At 36.9% G+C, this 17,122-nt stretch overlaps 1 long non-coding RNA gene and 1 pseudogene across 3 annotated transcripts in view; one reads left to right on the top strand and one right to left on the bottom strand.

Moving 5' to 3' along the window:
- LOC129526051 (uncharacterized) overlaps positions 1–17,122 on the top strand; it is a 153,652-nt gene that overhangs the window by 129,097 nt on the left and 7,433 nt on the right. For all 3 annotated transcript variants that reach the window (XR_010129316.1, XR_010129317.1, XR_010129315.1), the window contains one exon: positions 13,228–13,330. This is a non-coding gene — a long non-coding RNA (uncharacterized lncRNA). The remainder of the gene's footprint in view (positions 1–13,227; positions 13,331–17,122) is intronic.
- LOC101127205 (12S rRNA N4-methylcytidine (m4C) methyltransferase-like) lies at positions 7,909–11,087 on the bottom strand (annotated as a pseudogene).

Below are 17,122 nucleotides of genomic sequence, written 5' to 3'. Positions count from 1 at the left end.
AGTGTGGATGTATTAGTAGCTACAGCCATGTTTAACCAAAAATATGACAGTCTATTATAAGTTTGTCAGTTGAAACCAAAAATTTAAACTTTATGATGTGGAAGGTCAAAGGCTGGGGCTAAGGGTGTCAGATGTCTGAGAGAGTCTCTAGAACCACAGAGAACAGAGTCCCTGTTTAATATTAATATTATCCAATAATGACCCTGAGTATTAGACAATGGGAAATGTGTCGAAAAATATGGAAGTCACATGAAGGCAATTTAGCTACTCCAACTAAATTGAATCATTTCTGCAGAGTGGTAATTTTGATGGAATACCAATCATACGATGGCTCTCATCCCACAATACGTTAAAAGTGCTGCCTGACAGTTTTCAAATAGAAAGTTAAGTACCATTCTGCTCCTGAATGCAGTCTAAATTTTAATACCTTAAAAAGCAAAAAGCAAAAATACAGGTGTGGTAAGCAAGAATACTTTTTGTGGGGGTGAGACTGCATGACACAAGATGTTTAATAATTAAGTTGATTGGATTTTGCAACTTCCCATAAGGTATTTTGGCACTGTGCACTCATCATTACACACAGAATGTATTTGTTTAGAGAAAACAGCTCACAGATTCATTTCTTTATTTAGGTATGTACCGAGAAACATTTTGAATGGTCAAACTAAGACTTTATTTACATAGTTATATAATTTTCTTTCATCTTGGGATTTCAAAGAGCTTTGTGATGTTGCGTTTCGAGTTGATTAAGCCTCACAGCTTCACTAAACACTGTATTATAATATTACAGATGAGCAGAAGAGGCAGAATTTCAGTTTCTTGGGTGGATTTTCTTTATGTTTGAAATTAGCTAATGAAGAATGCATGATGCTACATATAAAGATTTTCGTCTTTTTTTTCTAAGATACAGTTTTTGCTTTGGGATAATTTTAGATTTAGAAAACGTTGCAAAAGTAGTACATAGTTTTAATACATTTTACCCAGTTTCTCCTAATATTAACACCTTATAGAACTGTGCATAATTCCTCATTTATTTAATTTTTTGGGTGCATTACTACTAAATGGGTACATTACTACTAAATATGTTACTGACTTTATTTGGATTTCACCAGTTTTTCCATTAATGTCTTTTTTGTGTTCTGGGATCCAACCTAGGATTTCACCTTGCATTTAGTCCTCACATCTTCTCAGTCACCTTGAGTCTGTGACAGTGTCTGAGACTTTCTTTATTTTCATGATCTTGGTAGTTTTGAAGAATACTGGTCAGATATTTAGAAGAATGCCCCCCAATTTGGGTTTGTCTCATGTTTTCCTCATGGTCAGATTGGGGTCATGGAGTTTTATGAAGTACTGTGACCTACCACCACTGGCGACGTTAACCTTGATTGCTTGTTTCATGTAGTGTTTTTCAGGTCTTTTCACTGTAAAGTTTTTCTCCTTTCCCCACTGTATGCTTTGTAAGAGGGTCACTAAGTCCTAAATGCAGCCCAGACTCAAGACAGGAGAGATGATTAAACTGGCATAGGGAGTATCTACATATATTAATCGGAATCCTTTCATAAAAGACATTTGTCCCTTTTTTATTTTACTAATTTATATCAGGATAGACTCATTTATATTTATTTTATATTTTGGGTTATAATCTAACACCACATTTTTATTTTATTGCTCAAATTGTTGTATATTTGACTATTGGGAGCTCTTTCAAAATGGCTTCTATGTAAAAGCTTGTTTTTGAAGTATTTATTCTTTTAAAAAGTCTACTCCAGTTTATTGTTATGCATGCATACATTCCACCAATATTTTGGGGAGGGGCAGGGTTTACAATGCCAAAAGTAATGTGCCAAGAAAATATCAACCTATATTAACTGAACTTGTATTATTTGCCAGGTGTTTATAGACATTGTCTCAATTAATCTTTAAAGCAGTCCTAGAAGGTATCATACATTCCTTTAAAACATGAGATAACTGAGGTTTGGACATTCTAACCAGGCTCCCAAAATTAGTAAGTAGCAGAGAATTTTAAATGTATTTTATCCTTTGTAGATAATAAACAGCATTTCTAATGGAAGGTGGTATATTTTAAAAGATTTAAGAATATGATAATTAAGAGGAAGTGTAGTGGGAAAGCATATCTTGGCATCAGACAAACCCAGGTCCTCTCAATTGTTAGAAATTTCCAGTTTCCCTCATCCCCGCCGTGATTCCTGGTATTCTTTTCCAGCATCCGGTTATATTAACCACAAAAAATAGTTACACATATCTATTTGGTTTACGGTTGTATAAATTCATTTTTGTCTTATGCCCCTATTTTTGTTTTATACCTGTATTTAAAAATATATATTTTAGCTACTGCTTTTCAAATGTAGTTTACTACAGGGCATTGAAATTTGCCAGCATCTGCTTCTCTGTTCCTAAGAATGTCCTATGCCCGCATTAGCCATAGAATGGTCATGCATAACTCATGAGTTTCTTGAGAAGAGTTAGGATAATAATCAATTTGCCATCTCCATTTAGCACAGCCACCCTTACCACACAGTATATACACACATACACACAAACACAGGCTTGCAAACACAATTGCAAATGAAGCTTTATTTTGGCAAAAGCAGACAGCGGAGTTATGGAGGGAAGGTCGAACTCTAGAAGTAAGAATTGATGGGCAAAAAGTATTATGCATAAATAAATGATGCTTAATTAATATTTTCTTTGTTCCGGAGTATGAGAAAAACATGGCTTATATTAAAGCAAAAGGGATTTCAGTTGGATGTAAATAAATAAAGAAGAATCCCTTACAAAACTGGGAAATTGGAATATAAAGCCGTCACGGTAAGAAAATAAACTAGCTTTGATGAGGTGTCATCAAGAACATCGTTGTTTTTCAAAGAATGGCCAAATTTAAATAATTAACTAAGTAAATAAATAAGACCACCTATTATGTGCCAGACCATTTCTGGGACTTTGGAGATAAGATGAAGAGTAGTGTTTGCGTTAAGGAGGCATGAAAGTATTTCCTGAAATCACAAGTGTCAATAGAAAATTGACACACACAAACAAAATTTTACCCTGAATTTGAATATATGTCTCAATCAGCATGTAGTAATATTCAGTAATTGTTAAGAAGGTAAGTCATGTGAGAAGAACACTTAAATATATTAATTTCCAAACGCAACTGCTTATCAACATTATATTACTGACATCTGTCACTGATGCAAAGGACTATGCCGACGCTGGGTTTTCTGTGTGATGTGGGCACCAAATGACAGAGAACTGACATCCAGCAACCAGCTCTCCACTTTCCAGCTGTAAGAGAAGTACATATCGTCACAGTGTGGCTGGCAGTGAATGTAATCATTGATACAAAGCATGGCACTAGGAACTGGCTTATGCATTAAAAAATTATGTTAAGGCTCATAGCTCTTCTCTGACGTGTTTGTGGGTTTCTATGGGGTTTGTCACTAATGTAGACATCTAGTTTCCCGAAAATGTGAAATTCGGCAGTGACTTTTGAAGACCCTTTTCATTCTCTGATTGTAAAATTTAAAATTCATTTAATTCTATTCTTATTCTATTTTTAAACTGTGTAACACAATATGATTGTGAATTAAAAAAATAGAAAAAGCATTTCTGGCCTATAGAGATTTGCAATAAATAGGAAGGATAGACATATGCAATAATAAAATGTGGTGATGTGGAAGAAACAATGATTTTAAGAGCAATTATACATTTGGCAGAGGTATGGAAGAGAAAGACCATAGGAAATGCCCTTACAGAAAAAAAAAATATTTGGAATTCCATTGTGTGTAGACAAAATTTCCATGCTACCAGACAGTCAGTTTAATGTCTCATATTTACATCCTAGGTAGAACCCATAAATAGTTCAAGTATTTACTGATTATTTCAGATAGAACATTTCTTCATAACAGAAAACTGACAGAATTATCTGATTTAGTTTAGTCCTTCTGTAATCTCCTGGATTCTTTCCAGAAGTAGAGTTAGATGGCATACTTACAGACATGCTTATTCTTGCTACCTTGTTTCCTATTTACCTTTTCCAAACTAAAAGCATATTCAGCTAAGTTATGTTACACCATGGAATTATTGGCAGTTAGGTCTTGGATGGTGTGTAGTTTGTTTTAACAACCAGTATTTGAGGCCAAACCATAATACCAGGCCAGCACAGACATGCTTCCTATTAGCCCGTCTATTTTAAAGGGAAACACACTGTATGCTGAGCTAACTGAATTTCCACTCACTGCAGTTTGCAGCAAAACCAGCCTGGAAATGGCCTCAAGGGGACCTCACTTCAGATTTTATTAAAGTCCATGAAGTACATATTATGCAGATACATAAAAATAGATTAACAATCATAAAAGAATGACTCATGTTTATTACCTTGAAGAATAATTGCATAAGACAAAAAAATGAAGCATTGCTAAATCTTAATAAAGTTGAAGAGGACTACTTCCTCTGTCAAACACAGCAAAACTAGATTTTTGGGAGAATGCCGCATTATATCTATTAGCTGAGCTATTATCATATAAAATTTTGTTAATGATTTTAAGGTAATGAGTCAAAATTAAATCCAGAAAAATGATCATACTTACAAAGCCTTTGTCCTTTGTGGCTAAAATCCAGGTGACATATGTCAATTGTCTTGCAAAAAATATCCAAGCATTTATGGACAATAAAGTTCAATCCAATAGAAAGAAACCAAAGTGCAAACATGTTCATGTCTGTGTATGGGTATTATGGGCTGAATTTTAAAAATGCATATGATTTTAAAAAATTCCCATGACCTCAGAATGTATTTAGACACAGGGTCTTTAGAAGATAATTAAGTTAAAATTAGGTAATTAGGGTGGGCCCTAAAGGATATGATTGACCTTAATCCAGTAAGAAGAGGAAATTTATACACAGACACATGCTGAGGGAACAAGATATGAAGACAGAGAAAAGATGGCCATCTACAAGCTCAGAAGAGAGGCCTGGAACAGATCCTTCCCTCACAGCCCTCGGAGGGAACCAATCCGCTGACATCTTGATCTCAGACTTCCAGCCTCCAGAATTGTGAGATGATAAGTTTCTGTAGTGTAAGCCAGCAGTCTGTGCTACTTTGTTATGGCAGCCCTAGTAAACTAAATAGGGACACCTGAAAAGTAGCTGTCTATGTACCAATCACTTGCCGCCTATCTTCTGAGAACAGGTTCAGGCCCTGACTACTGCTAAAGTTTGCATGGTCCAGGAAAAGAGAATAAAGGGAGGCCACTTAAGAGAAATAAAATACTAATTAAAATTTATCAAGTTATTCTTTCGTTTTGCATAAGATAGATTGTTCCTTAATGAAGTAGTGCTTCTTAGTAATTTAAGTATTTAACAATTATAAATCAAGCTAACAAATTATTATACACGTGTTTTATCCTTTTGTGTTGCAATAGTTTTGTAATAATAATAGTTTAAAAATATTTTCAGTAATTGTTTTGATGATTGAAAAGCAAAATATCAGGGAAATGAATTTAATTATTGTTGTGCAGATATGAGTGTTTCACTGATGAGTTGGCAAAATTTGGAGTAGTGAAACAAAAATATACACAATATATCATTATATATTAATTTCATCAACTTTACTTTGTCTTCATTTAGTCACAACCACTAATTATATAACTATACTCAAGATTTTTTTCTGATTTTTGTTCTACTCAATTAATTTTAAAGTATACACTATTTGAATATACCTTCAACATAGTATAAATTAAATAAAATGTAACTACTTTCAGTGTGTATGCAATTTGAATATATTACCATCAGAAGTATAAACTAACTGGAATGTAAAATATTAAAATTATTTTATAAAGTTTTTTCTAAAATATGCAATGTCATCTGTTAAAATTAAAATATAGACTACAGCTTACAATAAGTAAAAATAAAAACAGTAAATCTCAATTATTTAAAGCTAACACTTAAAAATTTAATTAACTAATTAAATATTTTTAAAATGAAACTATTCCCAATTTTTGTAGTCAGTGTTTACCTAGTTGCCCAAATAAAGAGTATCACACTTAATATGTATGTGATTTAGACATAGATAGATGTACATATATATTCACGCTTAAGAGAAATATTAAAAGTTTAATATTGCAAATGTTCCCCAGCTGGCAAGTAAAACTGTGTGAATACCATGCTAATTCACACACATTTTGGATCACAAACCAAATCCACAAATTAGAATATCATGAAGAGTCTGGACGCAGTGGCTCACGCCTGTAATTCCAGTACTTTGGGAGGCCGAGGAGGATGGATCACTGGAAGTCAGGAGTTCGAGACCAGCCTGACCAACATGGTGAAACCTCGTCTCTACTAAAAATACAAAAATTAGCCGGGGGTGGTAGTGCACGCCTGTAATCCTAGCTACTCAGGAGGCTGAGGCAGGAGAATTGCTTGAACCCAGGAGGCAGAGGCTGCAGTGAGCCCAGATTGGACCACCGCACTGTACCCCAGCCTGGGTGACAGAGTGAAACTCCATCTCAAAAAAAAAGAATACTGCGAAGAATAGCAACTAAATGGAGCCTCAGCACTACTGGAGAGTGACATTTTATTATGTAACAATCTATTTGAGAGGAAATAATTGACAAATGCACTTGTCTTCTCTTTTTTATTTTTTTTGAGATTCAGAAATATTTTATTGGAAATGTGATGCAATTTCATTGTAACGTCAGCTTTTATTTCTGTATACTGCATGAACTTTTCAAAACCATTCTCCAAAGTTAACCATTTAAAACTCATTCAGGTATTTTATTATGCATCCTACAACAAAGACTAAGAAACAGGCAAGAATGACTATAAAACACGACTAATTACAGAAAAGTTAATCTTTACATGAAAAAATTTTGAAACCAATTTTGTGTTTATTGAAGGATTTTTCTCATGCATATTATCCAAGATTTTTTTTCTGTCAGAGTATTAATTTCCTAGGATTGCTATAACAAATTACCACAAACTGGGTACCTTAAAACAGCAGAAGTATATTCTCTCACTGTTCTGGAGGCCAGAAGTGCAAAATCATGTTAGCAGGGTAGCAACTACTGGAACTCTGAGGGAGAAACTATTCCATGCTTTTGTTCCTATCTTCTGATGGTTGCCACGATGTATCACTCCAATATCTGCCTCCAGCTCCATGTGGCATTCTCCGTTGTGTCTCTGTCTTCTCTCTCTCTCTCTCTTTTTTTTTTTTTTTTTTTGTCAGAGTCTCGTTCTGTCTCAAACTCAGGTTGCTCAGACTGGAGTGCAGGGCTCTATCTCGGCTCATTGCAACCTCTACCTCCTGGGTTTGAGTGATTCTTGTGCCTCAGCCTCCTGGTAGCTGAGATTACAGGCACTCACCACCACACCTGGCTAATTTCTGTATTTTTAGTAGAGTTGAATTTTCGCCATGTTGGCCAGGCTGGTCTTGAACTCCTGGGCCTCAAGCGATTCGCCTGGCTTGGCCTCCCAAAGTGTTGCGATTACAGGCGTGAGCCACCACGCCTGGCCTGTCTTCTCTTATAAGGAACACCAGTCATGTTGGATTAAGGGCCTGCTCTGTTCCAGTATGACCTCATCTTAGCTTGCTTACAACCACAATCACAGTATTTCCAAATAAAGTCTCATTCTGAGGCTCTAGGAAGTACATTAATTTTCGGGGGACACTGTTCAACCCAGTACATTCAGTTTCTATTTAACGTAAAAAATAATTCCCATACTATAAAGGATGAAAAAAGGACTTGTGAAATAGGTGAATGATTGTTGAATATACAAATGTGATCTTTTATTTTCCAACCACATACAGGGATAATAATTTTTTGGGAATATGTCTCATTCACAAATATGAGTTACATGCAAAGAGAAATTCATACATCGTTCAAGTAGGATTCAGGGAATTAACTTAGGTGCATTCTCTTGTTTCTATTTCAAGCATATTGTTCTCCAGATTTTTTTTCTAATCCTCATTTCCCTGTAGGATTGTTCAGATTTAAATAAAGCCTGTAAAGCAGAAGTAGTAAACAAGCCTGGGTACTAAAGTTAAATATTACAGAGGTAGATAAAATAAGTCTGAGGTAAATTCATGTATTTAATTCTTAATCTATTTTGCCCATACAGTTATGCTGATATTTCATTCACTTGGATTCACCAACTTAAAATTTGTAACCATAACGGAGAATCTTTTTTCTGTATTTGAAAAAAGTTTACTAAGCACATTAATAGCACATAAATATGATTTCAAGGTTAACTATTTAAGAGAGTATTTATATGTATCATTCATCAACATGCCTCCTTCCATACCCCATGTGCCGTTTGACTAATTATCTCCAACTCATCCTTCGGGTCACAATTCAAGTATGATGTTCTCATACCTGGTTTCTGACAACAGATAAAATCCTTACTAGATGCTCTTACAGTACCATGCATGACCTATTTGTAGTATTTACCACTGTGTCCATTTTGTATTGATTTTTGTGATTATAACTAACATAATTTTCCTCTACTAACCTCTACAGGACATGTATTGTGGGCCATGTATATTGTACTTACCTTTGCTTTTCTAATGACAAGTTCAGTGCTCACTGAATAACTGAATAAATTAGAAGTACATATTACATATAAAAAGTTGACATGTGAATTATGAATCAATCTCATCAATTTGTTAAAGAATCTTCTACCAAGCACTCTTTTCCTGAATAAACTTTTACCCTTATTACAGTTACCATATCTTTGTAACAACATTAAGGGAGTGTTGATTTTACTATATTAAATAGATAGCTTTCTATTTCAAATAGATTTGGCTGAATTATTTTGATTAGCTCAATTAAAAATACAAGATTCTAATAAGAGACTTTATTACTTACTAAAGGCATTGTGATCTATTATTAGATACAGTTGACATGAAATATGAGTTTTGTGAAACAATTCTCTGTAAGGATTTTACATTTTTACTTTGAGATACATGAACAAAATGGCCATATCATACTGAAAAATCCGTTAAAAATAATAGACAATAATTTGAAAAATGAAATTTTATGAGTATAACACATATTTAAACAAATATTTTAAAATATAAAATTGGTAAAAAGCCTACATTTGAGAAAGCTATAGGAATTATTCACAAGTAGGGACATTAAAATTCATTCCATAGTCATTATTACTTGAGCCAGAGAAAGACTGCAAATTAGAACATCTTTTTTTTTTTTTTTTGAGACAGAGTCTTGCTCTGTCGCCCAGGCTGGAGTGCAGTGGCGTGATCTCGGCTCACTGCAACCTCCACCTCCCAGGTTCATGCCGTTCTGCCTCAGCCTCCCGAGTAGCTGGGACTACAGGTGCCCACCACCACGCCCGGCTAACTTTTTGTATTTTTTAGTAGAGACAGGGTTTCACCGTGTTAGCCAGGATGGTCTTGATCTCCTGACCTCGTGATCCACCTGCCTCGTCCTCCCAAAGTGCTGGGAATACAGACATGAGCCACCACACCCAGCACAAATTAGAACATCTAAATTCAAAATGTAGGACATGCAGATATGATTATAATATCTTTGACAGCTTGAGTTTACGTATTTAGATAAACACAATATAGTATTATTAAAAAAAATTTCCTGGCCAGAGGAAGGATTGCATTTCAAGAGTCCAATGTGATGCAAAATTAATACATTTTTCCGGTCTTGAGATGCTGCTGCTCCCTGCGTGGAAATTTCTCTGTCATGCTAATATTTTCCACAGTTTCTTTTTGAGGAAAAAAAATGCTAAATGTTATCAATTTTTAGACTGTCCCACACTTAAACCTATATCAAGACATTCAGGAACATACCATGAGTAAAGACTAGAGAAATTGCGGAAAAAATTTGAAGAATAAGGTGATGGTAACTTATAATTTGATAGTGGCTCTAAGCTTGGCTGAGCGCCCTCTGGGGTTATCTTGTACATCCTGATCTTATGGACTAAGTACCTTCTTGTATATCAATTCCCACATTAAAGGAGCTCTTCTCATAGAGGCTTCTTCTGTGTTTTCGTGGTCTGAACTCAATTGCAATGTTTTCATCACTTGCTGTCTAACACTTAGGTTAAACCTTTCTGTCATGCTATTTCAAGCGAGTTCTTTTGACGATACAATCCTGTAGTGAATGGAAGGAGAGGGTAACAAGGCGACCACCAGGTCTCAGAAACTTCTGAGCTGTCTTCAGTCCTGTGTAGAGTTTATTGAGCTCATTATTCACAAATATGCGAAGAGCCTGGAAAGTCTTGGTGGCAATATGGGTAGGTCGCTGTAGCAAGTCTTTTCGTGCATAAATAGCAGAGAGAGGAAATGCACCTGCGACGATGTTGGCAAGCTGCTGAGGCAGATGCTGCGTGCCTGAACAACTGCTGAAGCGATTTTCTTGGCGTGCTTCTCCTCCCCGTATGTTCTCAGGATAGATGCAAGTGCCTGTTGATCTAAAGCATTCACAACATCAGCAGCAGTGGGCATGTCAGGGTACCTGCTACCATCCATCCTTATGTCCAAGGGGCCGTCTTTCTGAAGGGAAAAATCTTTCAGGAGTATCGAGTTGCATGGAGGAACACCCAAGATCCATAAGAACTCCATCAAAAGTCCCTGGCTGCACTCCAGCTTTCATTAACAAGGCTTCTGCCTGGCTGAACTGGCCCAGCATAGCTCGGATTTGTTTAGGATACAACTCTGAAAGATGTTCAGCTAATGCATAAGCTGTCGGGTTTGTGTCCAAGGCATACAGAACAATATCTGACTCCTTCTGTAGAATGGCTTTTGTGTGCCCTCCCGAACCAAATGTCATATCTAGAAAAAATCTGTCCTTTTTGTGGTGACAATGAACAACTTCATCCACCATTACTGGAGTATGTAATTTAGCCATAGTTTCAAAATCTCTATCTTGAGATCTGCATAACTCCTGGGCTTGAGTTTGGTCTGTTTGCTTCTGGGCTTCATATTCTTCATATTTTTCTGCTGTAGTATGTATTCTTTTTGGCCAGATACCTAAATTAGGTATGCCAGATTCCAACCAACATGAAAGACATTCTTTATACATTCTACAAAAATAAGGATACGCGTGGCTCACGCCTGTAATCCCAGCACTTTGGGAGGCCGAGGCGGGCGGATCACGAGGTCAGGAGATCGAGACCATCCTGGCTAACACGGTGAAACCCCGTCTCTACTAAAAATACAAAAAATTAGCCGGGCGTGGTAGTGGGCGCCTGTAGTCCCAGCTACTCGGGAGGCTGAGGCAGGAGAATGGCGTGAACCCGGGAGGTGGAGCTTGCAGTGAGCCGAGATCGCGCCACTGCACTCCAGCCTGGGCGACAAAGCAAGACTCCGTCTCAAAAAAAAAAAAAAAAAAATTAAGGATACTGAAGCATTCTGTAGGTCAGCAAATCTGAGGCACGAAGACTTCTCAGCTGGCCTCTAACTTGGGCCGGCGACTACCACTACAGTGCCAGAGAACCTGAATTTGCTGCACGCCTAGGTCCACCCTGAGGGAAACTCTGTCTTCTCTTTCTTAACTGTTTTTGCCACTTACACTCTTTTTGCATTCAGAACCACTCTCTGCCAACCCACATAATCATGGCATTTGTAGATAGATGCCTTCTGTCCTAGGAACATAGAGCAGTAGATTAGGAAAAACATTTCCTTGGGGCTTAATTTGTTTGAGTCACAGAAGAGATGTTTAGGCTCACAGGTTGTGCTGTGATGGTGCTGAGTGTCAGACCCTGAGATACAGAGGTGCTCATGCGTTCTTTAATACATACACATTTTTGTTTGTGCCCCCGGCATGTGTGGCCATATTTTTGTGTTTGTCATCTGTGAAGCTGTTTGAAGAGTGGGAGACAGAGTAAGGGCCTGCATCTCCTGCTTATGTCTGAGGGTGTGCAGTGGGTTGAATAGTGTCCCCCAAAATTTATGTTCACTCAGAACCTCAGAATGTGACTTTATTTGGAAGTAAGGTATTTACAGATGTAATTAGTTAAGGATTTCCAGATGAAATAATCCTGGATTTACGGTAGGCCTTAAATCCAGTGGCTCATGGTGTCCTTAGGGGAGAGAGCACAGACACATATGCACAGGGACGAAGGCCACAGGAAGAAGGAGGCAAAGGCTGGAGGTAGACTGCCAAAGGCAAGGAAAGACTGGACCATTAGAAGCTGGGAGAGGCAAGGAATCATCTCCCCTAAGCCTTCAGAGGGGAGCACGGCCCTGCTGGCAACTTGATTTTGGACTTTTAGGCTCCAGAGCTGTGAGAGAATAAATGTCTGTTGTTTCAAGGCTCCTTTTCGTGGTACTGTGCTGCAGCATCCCTAAGAAACTAATCCAGCGGGGTCCTGGTCACAGTGGATTTCCTCTGACATTGACTCTTGTCTTTAGTAACCAGGGAGAATAATCCAAGAAATATTTTTCTCTCCATGTACCCTAACAATTCTTATATCAACATGATGGAACCCCATTATAAGTGCATTTGATTTAATCAAATTCAATTTCTCAAAAAAAAGGAAAAAAAAAGAAGAGAAAACTGATAATTTCAAGTGTTAGCAAATAATGTATTTACCATTTCAGTGAGCATGTATCCCATTCAGAATGAACTCTGGGTTTGAAACACAAATCTGTGCTCCTTTATCAGTCATGTTTCCTCATCCTCTCACACTGTAAGCATCTCTCTTTCTTTCTCTGTCTCTCTCTCTCTCTCTCTCTCTCTCTTATCACCTTTATATCTAATAAAACCTTGTTCCCAAATTCAAACACATTAATATACCTGTGCTTAACCAAAGAGAAAGTAATCTGTTCCAATCCTAAAGGAAATGACTCAGCTGCACTGAAATTAGTCACTGCTATGTAACCTAGGAACAAGATGTCATTACTATGTATGCAGTCTGGGAGCTGAATATCAAGCTCTAGACCTACCTGTGAACATTCAAACACTCATTTCCAAACTGAGTAAAATGGTATCTGCCTCTGATGTTGCTCAATTTGTTAACAGTTATTGCCATATTCTCACTGTATTGTGATAATAAATAAAATATATAGTTGTGATTCTCAAAAGTTTCTTGAAACTATTCTTATGCCATAATGTTTACAGGGAAAAATTATGAGAAGAAATACACTCATAAATGTTTGAAAAATCTTGCACCATATAAAACTTTATAAATTTGTCTTGTAATACTTAGACTATGTTTTAACTTCCTTATTTTTTCTAGGGTGGGAGAAGGAATGTTCTCTGGAGAAATCTGTATGATAGAATAGTGAAGGTAACTGGCCTGAACTACAGCTCTTGAGCCATCTGGTTTCACCTTCAGGGAGGTAAGTGCACTGAGAAGTACTAGCTAAGTGTGGGCACGGACATTGGAACCTCAAGATGCAAAAGAAGAGATCTTTTCTTCACATTTGTAGGCAGACTCAACAGTATCTTTAACAGGTTCTTTGAAAAAATATTTCATTGAAAGTAGCATCTTATCTGCTGGGTGTGGTGGCTCACACCTGTAATCCCAGCACTTGGGGAGGCCGAGGCGGATGGATCACCTGAGGTCAGGAGTTTGAGATCAGCCTGGCCAACACGGTGAAACCTTGTCTTTACTAATAATACCAAAATTAGCCAGATGTGGTGGCACACACCTGTAATCCCAACTACTTGGGGGGCTGAGGCAGGAAAATCACTTGAACCTGGGAGGCAGAGGTTGCAGTGAGCCAAGATTGCACCATTGCACTCCAACCTGGATAACAAGAGTGAAACTCCATCTCAAAAAAACAAAAACAAAAAAAGTGTGTGTTATCTTCTTAATCTCTGAGATATAAGTAATATTGAAATTTAATATCCCAAGATTTGAAATTCAAGCATCCTAAGCTTAAATATTCATAGCTTACTGGATGCTTGATATTGGGGAATCTATTTAACATGGTAGGGTTATCAGTTTCATTGTTTATAAAATGGGCAAAATAGCAGTTGCTTATAGAATTCTTACAAGGATTAAGATAGCTCCTAGAAAGTTTCTGGTGCAGTGCCTGATGTATAATAGGCATTGATCAAATGAAACCTACTATTCTTTATCCTACTGCACAGAAATTTGTATGTTATTTTAATTAAAAATTTGAAAAACAATTTTTAAAATGAGCACTGTTCATCAATAACAGATACATTTTGAAATGATTTGCCGCCAGAAATGATTTTGATTGGGGCTGGTGATTGCTGCTACTGTTTTCAAACAATTTTGTTATATTTACAAAATTTGGGGGCCACAGGAAAATCTCCGCCAGGAGTATTCACACCCTGTCACTTCCTTTCTTCTCTTCTGAATGCCTAACATGTAAGTGTATGGAAAGCGATGCCCAAGAGGAGAGGCCCAGAAGCTGCTATGCTTCTCCAGACTCTTCCTTTAAAGCTGTAGATGTAAATTCATCCACAATGGAAAGTTTAATGTGTGCCATCTTAGAGTGGCAAAGTGCAGTGTATTTGCAGTAAGACTGCTTAGTATTGTAGGCTCTAATCTATTCATTGTTTATTTCTTGTTGATAATCATGACCACTTGCTGATTGTCCCTCTTACGTTGGCCAGGACAGGGTAATTTTACAGGCTGTATTCAGGGTGCAGACAGTCTCGTGGATGCTCTTCCTCCTGCAAGAAAAATCACTAGAGACAATCACAGTGTTTAGAAGGCTTACAACAAATTATTTTCCACTTGGTAGTCCTAATATTTCGGTTTCAGAAAACCAATTAATACAGTTTACTGGTAAAGAAAGGGAATTAGGTTGGATTAGGATACAAATTCACTGCAATTTTATCTCTTCTGCTGGTGGTAAGAAAGACAAAAAAAGACAAAACAAACTTAACCTGTGAGTACTGATGTACCCACAACCTGCTCACATATTGTATAGAGTTTCTGCCTGTCTGAGGCCTTAATTCTAATAAAAATCTGATGAATATTATGAGATGTTTGATATTATGTTGTCTTAACTTAGAACCCAAGTTAAAATCTGTTAATATTTTTAGGATTTATTTTTCTCTTTTTACTAAAGCGAGCCCTATTGGTCTTAGAATGTTTCTGAGCAGTACATCTTTTAAATGACTTTAAATGACCCCTTACCTCAATATCTTGTTTCTACAGATAAGAATATATTTCACAAAAAGTAGGAATTACAAAGAATATTTTAAAACCCAATCATTTTATCTTTATCATTTTTAAAATCAAGTGACTCAAAACTATGCATAATTTTTCACCACACAATTTGAAGGTTGTGACACTGACTGGCCCCATTTTGTACATGGTGGACCTGAAATTCCAGTCGTTCATTCCCGTCTTCTGCTGTGTCTGAAAACACACATGCCAATATAATCACAGAGGGAGAACCATGAGCAGAGAACAGGGCGAAGAGTACACAGCCTTATTACATGTCAGATTACTGCTATCTCCAATAGCCTAGGTGCTCTTTCCTTCTTACAAAATAAACATCTTTGTTCCTTCAATAATATGAGTTGGCATCTATACAGCATATAAAATATTGTTATAAAATATTGGAAATTTTCGATTAAGACCCCTTAAATGATTTACTCATCTAGTGCACCCAGAACAAAGAAACATACACTGTACGGCAACAGGTGCTTAAAAGAGCCTTGAGGGAAATACATTCATCAGAATGTCATTATATGTTATATGCACATTACTTATTTATTTTCTCATATTGTCCTGAGGTAAAGTAAGCACCTGCAACCCATAGGTAAGGCTTTTATTTACAGGGTACTTTTACACTCTGGGTAGTTTTTGCCAAAGCATCAAAGCATTGTAGCTGTTACCTTCTTTATATACTTTATGTATATAAGCAGACTCTTTAGCTAATATAAAAATAAAGAAATAGAGCTACAGAAACCCATTTTATTTATTGCCTCTCCCACATCTAAACATCCATTTTAAAATAATATCACTATGTCCTGGAGTATCTGTGTCCCGCTTTGTGTTTTGCTAGTACCAGGTTGGACCTCCACTTACTGCATACTTTCTCAGTGCATCATAACTACAGAAGGACCCATGCTATATAACTTTACGCAGGTTTTCCTCGTGATAAAAACACGATGGGTTAACAACCCTTAAAATTTCTTATTTTCTTTACCAAATATAATGGTTTTGTAATTTTACACCAGGATCTGCAGCATAAGGAAGGTAAGAGCATTCTGAGTGTGTTATAAAATAATTATCTCTGGTAAATAAAGATCCATATAATTCTTTCCTTACTTATATTAAGATTTCTCCCCCTGCACTTGAATCCTTAGAAAAAGATGCTTTAGTATAAACATGGTCTTTGGCTTTACTTCTAAGAGCCGACATGAACCATAAAGATTTTTTTTCAAGAAGCAAATGTGATAAAGGGAACAATGGAGCCAAATATTGCTGAGTGCTGGGGATATGGGCCACAGCTGTGAACTGGATGAGTAGATTTCCCTGTGCATTTCCACTTTATTCTTCTAAGTATGTACATCTACTTATTCTATTTTATTACTAGTTAGGAAATGCCAGTAAGCATGTGTTTGGCGGAGGTGAGTACGTGTCCTTCCCAGTGTAGTTTGGCTCTAAATGATATTCTTATTAGATCCCTGGTGCACTGGGCCAATGGAATAGGCAGCTGAAAAGATACAGAGGAAGGGGTCAGTAGTCTTAAGAAGCAGTCAGGAATTGTATCAATCAGGATTTTTTTTTTTTCAGTTGCTGATGTCAAAGCCCAATTCCAGTTAGCATGAGCAAACAAAGGTGGTTTATTGGTACTTGTAACGCAACTGCAGCTCGTATAGGTGCAGAGCTGTCCTTAGGGATGATGGAGGCCTTGGAGGTCATCACCTTCGAGACTCTCTGCCTTTATTTGTGGGTTGGCTTTATTTTTTCACTGATGCAGATGGGTTTTCTCTGTGTGTGGTAGAACTCCAGACTCACATTCCTCCAGTTTCATTGTTTGAAAAGAAAGTAGTTCTTTCTCTTCCAGTTCTAGTTAGCAAATCCTCTGGTGCTTTAAGCCAATTACTCACACCTCCTAACTTCTGGGTTCTACCTGAAAGAGAATAACTGGTAACAACTGTTAGAACAACTGGGATCAGTGCATAAAGTCAACCAC

This window comes from Gorilla gorilla, chromosome 10 (genome assembly GCF_029281585.2).
Source record: "Gorilla gorilla gorilla isolate KB3781 chromosome 10, NHGRI_mGorGor1-v2.1_pri, whole genome shotgun sequence".
Taxonomy (NCBI): Eukaryota; Metazoa; Chordata; class Mammalia; order Primates; family Hominidae; genus Gorilla; species Gorilla gorilla.
Note: the sequence above shows the minus strand (reverse complement) of the source record. Positions and strands in the feature narration are given on the sequence as shown.